At 33.1% G+C, this 13,324-nt stretch overlaps 2 long non-coding RNA genes across 5 annotated transcripts; both read right to left on the bottom strand.

The window, feature by feature from the left end:
* Window positions 1-3,612: 3,612 nt before the first annotated feature.
* On the bottom strand, window positions 3,613-5,623 carry LOC148788671 (uncharacterized). Its single transcript, XR_016064475.1, has 2 exons — window positions 5,232-5,623; window positions 3,613-3,871 (listed from the first exon to the last, which is right to left on the bottom strand). It is a non-coding gene; the product is annotated as an uncharacterized LOC148788671 (long non-coding RNA).
* Window positions 5,624-6,109: 486 nt separating this feature from the next.
* Window positions 6,110-10,710, bottom strand: LOC148788670 (uncharacterized). Of its 4 annotated transcripts, none has more exons than XR_016064473.1 (4): window positions 10,271-10,710; window positions 9,697-9,763; window positions 7,762-8,910; window positions 6,110-6,380 (listed from the first exon to the last, which is right to left on the bottom strand). It is a non-coding gene; the product is annotated as an uncharacterized LOC148788670 (long non-coding RNA). The 4 variants fall into 4 exon arrangements; XR_016064474.1 differs by lacking the exon at window positions 9,697-9,763 and adding an exon at window positions 7,188-7,254; XR_016064471.1 differs by lacking the exon at window positions 9,697-9,763.
* Between the last annotated feature and the right edge of the window lie 2,614 nt (window positions 10,711-13,324).

The following is a 13,324-nucleotide window of genomic DNA, read 5'->3' as shown; positions in this document are numbered from 1 at the left end:
TGGTCTACACCCATTCGTTTGTGTCATAAATTTGCACAGCGTAATAATAAATGAAAGTTAGTGTATAAGGGAAACGAACTTGTTTTACTAAAACCATGCAAAACAGCTAAATTTTGAATGTTCTCAAAATTCCACGAAACTCGAACCAAAGGTAGGCCTTGACCCATGCATTTGTGTGGTAAATTTGCTAAGCGTAATAATAACTACAAGTCAGTGTAAAAGGGAAACGAACTTCCTTTAATAAAACCGTGCAAAACACCTAAATTTTGAACGTTCTCACAATTCGATGAAACTTGAACCAAACGTAGGTCTAGTCCCATGCATTTGTGTGGTAAATTTGATAAGCATAATAATACCTACAAGTTAGTGTAAAAGGAAAACGAACTTGCTTTAAAAAAATCGTGCAAAACAGCTTAGCATCAAACGTTCTCAGAATTCCACGAAATTTGACCCAAATGTGGTCTAGACCCATGCATTTGTGTGGTAAATTTGCTAAGTGTAATTATAATTACAAGTTAGTGTAAAAGGGAAACGAACTTGCTTTAAAAAAATTCTGCAAAACAGCTTAGTATCAAACGTTCTCAGAATTCCACGAAACTTGACCCAAATGTGGTTTAGACCCATGCATTTGTGTGGTAAATTTGCTAAGCGTAATTATAATTACAAGTTAGTGTAAAAATGGAAACGAACTTGCTTTAATAAACCGTGCAAAACAGCTAATTATTGAACATTCATAGAATTCCATGAAACATGACCCAAACGTTGGTCTACACCCAGGCATTTGTGTCGTAAATTTCCAAAGCGTAATAATAAATAAAAGCTAGTGTATAAGGAAAACGAACTTGCTTTGCTAAAACCATGCAATACAGCTAAATTTTGAATGTTCTCAAAATTCCACGAAACTCGAACTAAACATAGGCCTAGACCCATGCATTTGTGTGGTAAATTTGCTAAGTGTAATAATAACTACAAGTCAGTGTAAAAGGGAATCGAACTTGCTTTAATAAAACCGTGCAAAACAACTAAATTTTGAACGTTCTCACAATTCGATGAAACTTGAACCAAACGTAGGTCTAGTCCCATGCATTTGTGTGGTAAATTTGATAAGCATAATAATAACTACAAGTTTGTGTAAAGGGGAAACGAACTTGCTTTAAAAAAATCGTGCAAAACAGCTTAGTATTAAACGTTCTCAGAATTCCACGAAACTTGACCCAAATGTGGTCTAGACCCAAGCATTTGTGTGGTAAATTTGCTAAGCGTAATTATAATTACAAGTTAGTGTAAAAATGGAAACGAACTTGCTTTAATAAACCGTGCAAAACAGCTAATTATTGAACATTCATAGAATTCCATGAAACTTGACCCAAACGTTGGTCTACACCCATGCGTTTGTGTCGTAAATTTGCAAAGCGTAATAATAAATAAAAGCTAGTGTATAAGGGAAACGAAGTTGCTTTACTAAAACCATGCAAAACAGCTAAATTTTGAATGTTCTCAGAATTGCACGAAACTCGAACCACACGTAGGCCTTGACCCATGCATTTGTGTGGTAAATTTGCTAAGCGTAATAATAACCACAAGTCAGTGTAAAAGGGAATCGAACTTGCTTTAATAAAACCGTGCAAAACAGCTAAATTTTGAACGTTCTCACAATTCGATGAAACTTGAACGAAACGTAGGTCTAGTCCCATGCATTTGTGTGGTAAATTTGATAAGCATAATAATAACTACAAGTTAGTGTAAAAGGGAAACGAACTTGCTTTAAAAAAATCGTGCAAAACAGCCTTGTATCAAACGTTTTCAGAATTCCACGAAACTTGACCCAAATGTGGTCTAGACCCATGCATTTGTGTGGTAAATTTGCTAAGCGTAATTATAATTACAAGTTAGTGTAAAAATGGAAACGAACTTGCTTTAATAAACCGTGCAAAACAACTAAATATTGAACGTTCATAGAATTCCATGAAACTTGACCCAAACGTTGGTCTACACCCATGCGTTTGTGTCGTAAATTTGCAAAGCGTAATAATAAATAAAAGCTAGTGTATAAGGGAAACGAACTTGCTTTACTAAAACCATGCAAAACAGCTAAATTTTGAATGTTCTCAAAATTCCACGAAACTCGAACTAAACGTAGGCCTTGACCCATGCATTTGTGTGGTAAATTTGCTAAGCGTAATAATAACTACGAGTCAGTGTAAAAGGGAATCGAACTTGTTTTAATAAAATCGTACAAAACAGCTAAATTTTGAACGTTCTCACAATTCGATGAAACTTGAACCAAATGTAGGTCTAGTCCCATGCATTTGTGTGGTAAATTTGATAAGCATAATAATACCTACAAGTTAGTGTAAAAGGGAAACGAACTTGCTTTCAAAAAATCGTGCAAAACAGCTTAGTATCAAACGTTCTCAGAATTCCACGAAACTTGACCCAAATGTGGTCTAGACCCATGCATTTGTGTGGTAAATTTGCTAAGCGTAATTATAATTACAAGTTAGTGTAAAAATGGAAACGAACTTGCTTTAATAAACCGTGCAAAACAACTAAATATTGAACGTTCATAGAATTCCATGAAACTTGACCCAAACGTTGGTCTACACCCATGCGTTTGTGTCGTAAATTTGCAAAGCGTAATAATAAATAAAAGCTAGTGTATAAGGGAAACGAACTTGCTTTACTAAAACCATGCAAAACAGCTAAATTTTGAATGTTCTCAAAATTCCACGAAACTCGAACTAAACGTAGGCCTTGACCCATGCATTTGTGTGGTAAATTTGCTAAGCGTAATAATAACTACGAGTCAGTGTAAAAGGGAATCGAACTTGTTTTAATAAAATCGTACAAAACAGCTAAATTTTGAACGTTCTCACAATTCGATGAAACTTGAACCAAATGTAGGTCTAGTCCCATGCATTTGTGTGGTAAATTTGATAAGCATAATAATACCTACAAGTTAGTGTAAAAGGGAAACGAACTTGCTTTCAAAAAATCGTGCAAAACAGCTTAGTATCAAACGTTCTCAGAATTCCACGAAACTTGACCCAAATGTGGTCTAGACCCATGCATTTGTGTGGTAAATTTGCTAAGCGTAATTATAATTACAAGATAGTGTAAAAATGGAAACGAACTTGCTTTAATAAACCGTGCAAAACAGCTAAATATTGAACGTTCATAGAATTCCATGAAACTTGACCCAAACGCTGGTCTACACCCATTCGTTTGTGTCATAAATTTGCACAGCGTAATAATAAATGAAAGTTAGTGTATAAGGGAAACGAACTTGTTTTACTAAAACCATGCAAAACAGCTAAATTTTGAATGTTCTCAAAATTCCACGAAACTCGAACCAAAGGTAGGCCTTGACCCATGCATTTGTGTGGTAAATTTGCTAAGCGTAATAATAACTACAAGTCAGTGTAAAAGGGAAACGAACTTGCTTTAATAAAACCGTGCAAAACAGCTAAATTTTGAACGTTCTCACAATTCGATGAAATTTGAACCAAACGTAGGTCTAGTCCCATGCATTTGTGTAGCACCCCCTTCGCTACAAGGGCTATATCTACCCTAAACGTCATACTTATAGCAATCCCTGTATTTATAAATATAAATGCACATAATAATTTAATCCATATGAATACGTAACCCCAACGTCATAACAACATAATCAACCCACAGCATCATATATACAAATCAAACACCTCGAGTAGTCCACCACAGTTAATCTCCATTCCTACGTTCTCTTTATACAAACAAAATAAGATTCGTACTCTAGCTGACAAAAAGGAGAAACAGCATACTGGCCCGACCTGACTAAGTATAGTGCGTAGACCTATTCTTCAACAGTCAGATACCTCAAAGTCTACTCCTGAAAGAAAATGTCAACAGAGGGATGAGTCTGCCACTCAGTAAGTAAATAATCAGCCCTATCTATATATGTACATCAAACACAGCCCAAACATGACAAGTAGGCAACATGCATGGATTACAGTCAATTTAACTCCAACATAATCAACTGTAGTACACCGCATAGCTATCTCACAATAAAATAATCAACTAAACTTCTTTTTCCCTAGTTTGCTTACCAGAAGGTGATATCGTGTTTTTCCCGTCAACTCAATCTCACCGTCATATAAATTTAAGTGAATCCCCTTGACAGCCGGCTCATCAATCTCATTTCGCATCATAGCTCTTTCAATTCGCATCATAGCTCTTTTCACACCACATCTTTTTTTTTCATATCGCATCAAAGCTCTTTTCATTTCATTTCTTTCTCATATCGCATCAAAGCTCTTTTCATTTCATTTCTTTCTCATATCGCATCAAAGCTCTTTTCAACACGTCAAGGGGTATTCACGCCACAATTATATTCAATTTCCACCACTCCCTCATTTCCACATATCACCATTCTTGTAAGCAACTAGTAACGTAAAACAATATATCATTACATTCTCATTCTCAGACACCCACAACACATCAAACAACACACATAGTATTTCAACGTATTTCCTCATTCCTCGTACATAATCAAATCAAATCATCCAGCACTCATATACTTTCAGATAAATCCATGTCAGCATGAACCACAAAGTCATATAATAGTAATACCACAAATAAAAAGAACATATATAGATAATACTAATTATTTACTTACCTCGACCTTACAACGTTTCTTTCTACTATGTCACTAATTGTCAGTCCTTTTACCTCACCCCCGTATCCTATAATGAGTTATATCATACACAATTAATATATCGAGAACATCGTAATTTCTTTTAAATATAATATTAAATCTTATTCGTACCACCAATTCTTTAATATTCCACTTCTATCGAAGTACACATCTTCGTTTTTCCTCTTTATTAACATACCATTTATTAAATATAATTTTCAGAATATTTCTACGGATTATTTATCACTTTCTCGCTATTATATAATTTAATTAAATAACAATATGTAGAATTGTGTATTTAGTCAACAATTCCGATGGAATTATATAAATTGGCTATAGCAACATTCGAATCTAATAAATTTAATAATCTAATCAACCAACGACATCATTTTTATATCCGATTCTATATTTAATTTGACACTATTTTAAATAGCCAAACCCGTAAAATATTCTGATTAAATGGTACATCGCTTAGTATAATCAACATTTAATAAACCAACTAATTAAATAATATAATTATATAAATTAATATAAATTAAAATAGCAAATTTCATACCTATGTTTTCAGTTTTTCCGCCGGACAGAATGTAGATTGCAATTGTGTGTGTTATGAGTTATGTGTGTGTGTTAATGAACAACAACAACAACAAACAAATACTTAAAAAGAAAGAGGAGAGTGAGGCGGTGGGAATTGGGCCCCACCTCCACTCTCAATTCTCTCTCTCTCTACTTATATATATATATACATATTATTTTTATATATATAATATTATTATTATTTTATTTATTTAATTAAATTTTTCTCAAAATACCATTTACGTCCTTCATAATTTTCTTAATTAATATAAATTGTCCCAAAATATTATAACGAACTCCAATTTAATTCATTCAAGTATTATTATATTCCAATTATGGAACATAATTTATTTACTAATTAACCAAGTTTCATAAAAATTTATCAATTAATCTCCCAATTATATATTATAATTTTTGGGCCGTTACAATTCTCCCCTCCTAATAAAAATTTCGTCCCCGAAATTTAAGTAACTTACCAGCTTGAGGAATAAATATGAATATTTTCTCTCATGTTCTCCTGCATCATTTCTACAAACTGTTGCCTAATTGGGTTTATTTCTGGTTGTGAGACATTTCTATTTTGGGATCCTAACCCCTGATGTTTTGATCCTGAATAATGACCCTGCACAAACTCTATTGACTCAGCTGGGCCAGCAGCGTTTTCTATTGACGCCTCCATCCTATATAAATTACACACATGTGGGTAGATTCCTAACATATACACCTTACATATAATATTACATTTCAACTACTATCCCAAGGAAATCTAATCCCTGCTCTGATACCACCTAATGTAGCACCCCCTTCGCTACAAGGGCTATATCTATCCTAAACGTCATACTTATAGCAATCCCTGTATTTATAAATATAAATGCACATAATAATTTAATCCATATGAATACGTAACCCCAACGTCATAACAACATAATCAACCCACAACATCATATATACAAATCAAACACCTCGAGTAGTCCACCACAGTTAATCTCCATTCCTACGTTCTCTTTATACAAACAAAATAAGATTCGTACTCTAGCTGACAAAAAGGAGAAACAGCATACTGGCCCGACCTGACTAAGTATAGTGCGTAGACCTATTCTTCAACAGTCAGATACCTCAAAGTCTACTCCTGAAAGAAAATGTCAACAGAGGGATGAGTCTGCCACTCAGTAAGTAAATAATCAGCCCTATCTATATATGTACATCAAACACAGCCCAAACATGACAAGTAGGCAACATGCATGGATTACAGTCAATTTAACTCCAACATAATCAACTGTAGTACACCGCATAGCTATCTCACAATAAAATAATCAACTAAACTTCTTTTTCCCTAGTTTGCTTACCAGAAGGTGATATCGTGTTTTTCCCGTCAACTCAATCTCACCGTCATATAAATTTAAGTGAATCCACTTGACAGCCGGCTCATCAATCTCATTTCGCATCATAGCTCTTTCAATTCGCATCATAGCTCTTTCAATTCGCATCATAGCTCTTTTCACACCACATCTTTTTTTTTCATATCGCATCAAAGCTCTTTTCATTTCATTTCTTTCTCATATCGCATCAAAGCTCTTTTCATTTCATTTCTTTCTCATATCGCATCAAAGCTCTTTTCAACACGTCAAGGGGTATTCACGCCACAATTATATTCAATTTCCACCACTCCCTCATTTCCACATATCACCATTCTTGTAAGCAACTAGTAACGTAAAACAATATATCATTACATTCTCATTCTCAGACACCCACAACACATCAAACAACACACATAGTATTTCAACGTATTTCCTCATTCCTCGTACATAATCAAATCAAATCATCCAGCACTCATATACTTTCAGATAAATCCATGTCAGCATGAACCACAAAGTCATATAATAGTAATACCACAAATAAAAAGAACATATATAGATAATACTAATTATTTACTTACCTCGACCTTACAACGTTTCTTTCTACTATGTCACTAATTGTCAGTCCTTTTACCTCACCCCCGTATCCTATAATGAGTTATATCATACACAATTAATATATCGAGAACATCGTAATTTCTTTTAAATATAATATTAAATCTTATTCGTACCACCAATTCTTTAATATTCCACTTCTATCGAAGTACACATCTTCGTTTTTCCTCTTTATTAACATACCATTTATTAAATATAATTTTCAGAATATTTCTACGGATTATTTATCACTTTCTCGCTATTATATAATTTAATTAAATAACAATATGTAGAATTGTGTATTTAGTCAACAATTCCGATGGAATTATATAAATTGGCTATAGCAACATTCGAATCTAATAAATTTAATAATCTAATCAACCAACGACATCATTTTTATATCCGATTCTATATTTAATTTGACACTATTTTAAATAGCCAAACCCGTAAAATATTCTGATTAAATGGTACATCGCTTAGTATAATCAACATTTAATAAACCAACTAATTAAATAATATAATTATATAAATTAATATAAATTAAAATAGCAAATTTCATACCTATGTTTTCAGTTTTTCCGCCGGACAGAATGTAGATTGCAATTGTGTGTGTTATGAGTTATGTGTGTGTGTTAATGAACAACAACAACAACAAACAAATACTTAAAAAGAAAGAGGAGAGTGAGGCGGTGGGAATTGGGCCCCACCTCCACTCTCAATTCTCTCTCTCTCTACTTATATATATATATACATATTATTTTTATATATATAATATTATTATTATTTTATTTATTTAATTAAATTTTTCTCAAAATACCATTTACGTCCTTCATAATTTTCTTAATTAATATAAATTGTCCCAAAATATTATAACGAACTCCAATTTAATTCATTCAAGTATTATTATATTCCAATTATGGAACATAATTTATTTACTAATTAACCAAGTTTCATAAAAATTTACCAATTAATCTCCCAATTATATATTATAATTTTTGGGCCGTTACAATTCTCCCCTCCTAATAAAAATTTCGTCCCCGAAATTTAAGTAACTTACCAGCTTGAGGAATAAATATGAATATTTTCTCTCATGTTCTCCTGCATCATTTCTACAAACTGTTGCCTAATTGGGTTTATTTCTGGTTGTGAGACATTTCTATTTTGGGATCCTAACCCCTGATGTTTTGATCCTGAATAATGACCCTGCACAAACTCTATTGACTCAGCTGGGCCAGCAGCGTTTTCTATTGACGCCTCCATCCTATATAAATTACACACATGTGGGTAGATTCCTAACATATACACCTTACATATAATATTACATTTCAACTACTATCCCAAGGAAATCTAATCCCTGCTCTGATACCACCTAATGTAGCACCCCCTTCGCTACAAGGGCTATATCTACCCTAAACGTCATACTTATAGCAATCCCTGTATTTATAAATATAAATGCACATAATAATTTAATCCATATGAATACGTAACCCCAATGTCATAACAACATAATCAACCCACAACATCATATATACAAATCAAACACCTCGAGTAGTCCACCACAGTTAATCTCCATTCCTACGTTCTCTTTATACAAACAAAATAAGATTCGTACTCTAGCTGACAAAAAGGAGAAACAGCATACTGGCCCGACCTGACTAAGTATAGTGCGTAGACCTATTCTTCAACAGTCAGATACCTCAAAGTCTACTCCTGAAAGAAAATGTCAACAGAGGGATGAGTCTGCCACTCAGTAAGTAAATAATCAGCCCTATCTATATATGTACATCAAACACAGCCCAAACATGACAAGTAGGCAACATGCATGGATTACAGTCAATTTAACTCCAACATAATCAACTGTAGTACACCGCATAGCTATCTCACAATAAAATAATCAACTAAACTTCTTTTTCCCTAGTTTGCTTACCAGAAGGTGATATCGTGTTTTTCCCGTCAACTCAATCTCACCGTCATATAAATTTAAGTGAATCCCCTTGACAGCCGGCTCATCAATCTCATTTCGCATCATAGCTCTTTCAATTCGCATCATAGCTCTTTTCACACCACATCTTTTTTTTTCATATCGCATCAAAGCTCTTTTCATTTCATTTCTTTCTCATATCGCATCAAAGCTCTTTTCATTTCATTTCTTTCTCATATCGCATCAAAGCTCTTTTCAACACGTCAAGGGGTATTCACGCCACAATTATATTCAATTTCCACCACTCCCTCATTTCCACATATCACCATTCTTGTAAGCAACTAGTAACGTAAAACAATATATCATTACATTCTCATTCTCAGACACCCACAACACATCAAACAACACACATAGTATTTCAACGTATTTCCTCATTCCTCGTACATAATCAAATCAAATCATCCAGCACTCATATACTTTCAGATAAATCCATGTCAGCATGAACCACAAAGTCATATAATAGTAATACCACAAATAAAAAGAACATATATAGATAATACTAATTATTTACTTACCTCGACCTTACAACGTTTCTTTCTACTATGTCACTAATTGTCAGTCCTTTTACCTCACCCCCGTATCCTATAATGAGTTATATCATACACAATTAATATATCGAGAACATCGTAATTTCTTTTAAATATAATATTAAATCTTATTCGTACCACCAATTCTTTAATATTCCACTTCTATCGAAGTACACATCTTCGTTTTTCCTCTTTATTAACATACCATTTATTAAATATAATTTTCAGAATATTTCTACGGATTATTTATCACTTTCTCGCTATTATATAATTTAATTAAATAACAATATGTAGAATTGTGTATTTAGTCAACAATTCCGATGGAATTATATAAATTGGCTATAGCAACATTCGAATCTAATAAATTTAATAATCTAATCAACCAACGACATCATTTTTATATCCGATTCTATATTTAATTTGACACTATTTTAAATAGCCAAACCCGTAAAATATTCTGATTAAATGGTACATCGCTTAGTATAATCAACATTTAATAAACCAACTAATTAAATAATATAATTATATAAATTAATATAAATTAAAATAGCAAATTTCATACCTATGTTTTCAGTTTTTCCGCCGGACAGAATGTAGATTGCAATTGTGTGTGTTATGAGTTATGTGTGTGTGTTAATGAACAACAACAACAACAAACAAATACTTAAAAAGAAAGAGGAGAGTGAGGCGGTGGGAATTGGGCCCCACCTCCACTCTCAATTCTCTCTCTCTCTACTTATATATATATATACATATTATTTTTATATATATAATATTATTATTATTTTATTTATTTAATTAAATTTTTCTCAAAATACCATTTACGTCCTTCATAATTTTCTTAATTAATATAAATTGTCCCAAAATATTATAACGAACTCCAATTTAATTCATTCAAGTATTATTATATTCCAATTATGGAACATAATTTATTTACTAATTAACCAAGTTTCATAAAAATTTACCAATTAATCTCCCAATTATATATTATAATTTTTGGGCCGTTACAATTTGTGTGGTAAATTTGATAAGCATAATAATACCTACAAGTTAGTGTAAAAGGGAAACGAACTTGCTTTAAAAAAATCGTGCAAAACAGCTTAGTATCAAACGTTCTCAGAATTCCATGAAATTTGACCCAAATGTGGTCTAGACCCATGCATTTGTGTGGTAAATTTGCTAAGCGTAATTATAATTACAAGTTAGTGTAAAAGGGAAACGAACTTGCTTTAAAAAAATTCTGCAAAACAGCTTAGTATCAAACGTTCTCAGAATTCCACAAAACTTGACCCAAATGTGGTCTAGACCCATGCATTTGTGTGGTAAATTTGCTAAGAGTAATTATAGTTACAAGTTAGTGTAAAAATGGAAACGAACTTGCTTTAATAAACCGTGCAAAACAGCTAAATATTGAACGTTCATAGAAGTCCATGAAACTTGACCCAAACGTTGGTCTACACCCATGCGTTTGTGTCGTAAACTTGCAATGCGTAATAATAAATAAAAGCTAGTGTATAAGGGAAACGAACTTGCTTTAGTAAAGCCATGCAATACAGCTAAATTTTGAATGTTGTCAAAATTCCACGAAACTCGAACTAAACGTAGGCCTTGACCCATGCATTTGTATGGTAAATTTGCTAAGCGTAATAATAACTACAAGTCAGTGTAAAAGGGAATCGAACTTCCTTTGATAAAACCGTTCAAAACGGGCTAAATTTTGAACGTTCTCACAATACGATGAAACTTGAACCAAACGTAGGTCTAGTCTCATGCATTTGTGTGGTAAATTTGATAAGCATAATAATAACTACAAGTTAGTGTAAAAGGGAAACGAACTTGCTTTAAAAAAATCGTGTAAAACAGCTTAGTATCAAACGTTCACAGAATTCCACGAAACTTGACCCATATGTGGTCTAGACCCATGCATTTGTGTGGTAAATTTGCTAAGCGTAATTATAATTACAAGTTAGTGTAAAAATGGAAACGAACTTGCTTTAATAAACCGTGCAAAACAGCTAATTATTGAACGTTCATAGAATTCCATGAAACATGACCAAAACGTTGGTCTACACCCAGGCATTTGTGTCGTAAATTTGCAAAGCGTAATAACAAATAAAAGTTAGTGTATAAGGGAAACGAAGTTGCTTTACTAAAACCATGCAAAACAGCTAAATTTTGAATGTTCTCAGAATTGCACGAAACTCGAACCACACGTAGGTCTTGACCCATGCATTTGTGTGGTAAATTTGCTAAACGTAATAATAACTACAAGTCACTGTAAAAGGGAAACGAACTTGCTTTAATAAAACCGTGCAAAAGAGCTAAGTTTTGAACGTTCTCACAATTCAAAGAAACTTGAACCAAACGTAGGTCAAGTCCCATGCATTTGTGTGGTAAATTTGATAAGCATAATAATAACTACAAGTTAGTGTAAAAGGGAAACGAACTTGCTTTAAAAAAATCGTGCAAAACAACTTAGTATCAAACGTTCTCAGAATTCCACGAAACTTGACCCAAATGTGGTCTAGACCCATGCATTTGTGTGGTAAATTTGCTCAGCGTAATTATAATTACAAGTTAGTCTAAAAATGGAAACGAACTTGCTTTAATAAACCGTGCAAAACAGCTAAATATTGAACGTTCATAGAATTCCATGAAACTTGACCCAAACGTTGGTCTACACCCATGCGTTTGTGTCGTAAATTTGCAAAGCGTAATAATAAATAAAAGCTAGTGTATAAGGGAAACGAACTTGTTTTACGAAAACCATTCAAAACAGCTAAATTTTGAATGTTCTCAAAATTCCACGAAACTCGAACTAAACGTAGGCCTTGACCCATGCATTTGTGTGGTAAATTTGCTAAGCGTAAAAATAACTACAAGTCAGTGTAAAAGGGAAACGAACTTCCTTTAATAAAACCGTGCAAAACAGCTAAATTTTGAACGTTCTCACAATTCGATGAAACTTGAACCAAATGTAGGTCTAGTCCCATGCATTTGTGTGGTAAATTTGATAAGCATAATAATACCTACAAGTTAGTGTAAAAGGGAAACGAACTTGTTTTAAAAAAATCGTGCAAAACAGCTTAGTATCGAACATTCTCAGAATTCCACGAAACTTGACCCAAATGTGGTCTAGACCCATGCATTTGTGTGGTAAATTTGCTAAGCGTAATTATAATTACAAGTTAGTGTAAAAGGGAAACGAACTTGCTTTAAAAAAATCCTGCAAAACAGCTTAGTATCAAACGTTCTCAGAATTCCACGAAACTTGACCCAAATGTGGTCTAGACCCATGCATTTGTGTGGTAAATTTGCTAAGCGTAATTATAATTACAAGATAGTGTAATAAACCGTGCAAAACAGCTAAATATTGAACGTTCATAGAATTCCATGAAACTTGACCCAAACGCTGGTCTACACCCATTCGTTTGTGTCATAAATTTGCACAGCGTAATAATAAATGAAAGTTAGTGTATAAGGGAAACGAACTTGTTTTACTAAAACCATGCAAAACAGCTAAATTTTGAATGTTCTCAAAATTCCACGAAACTCGAACCAAAGGTAGGCCTTGACCCATGCATTTGTGTGGTAAATTTGCTAAGCGTAATAATAA

The sequence above is a fragment of the Sesamum indicum genome, linkage group LG3 (assembly GCF_026168435.1).
Source record: "Sesamum indicum cultivar Baizhima isolate 11 linkage group LG3, ASM2616843v1, whole genome shotgun sequence".
In the NCBI taxonomy this organism is placed as follows: Eukaryota; Viridiplantae; Streptophyta; class Magnoliopsida; order Lamiales; family Pedaliaceae; genus Sesamum; species Sesamum indicum.
This window is presented reverse-complemented; position numbering and strand designations above follow the sequence as displayed.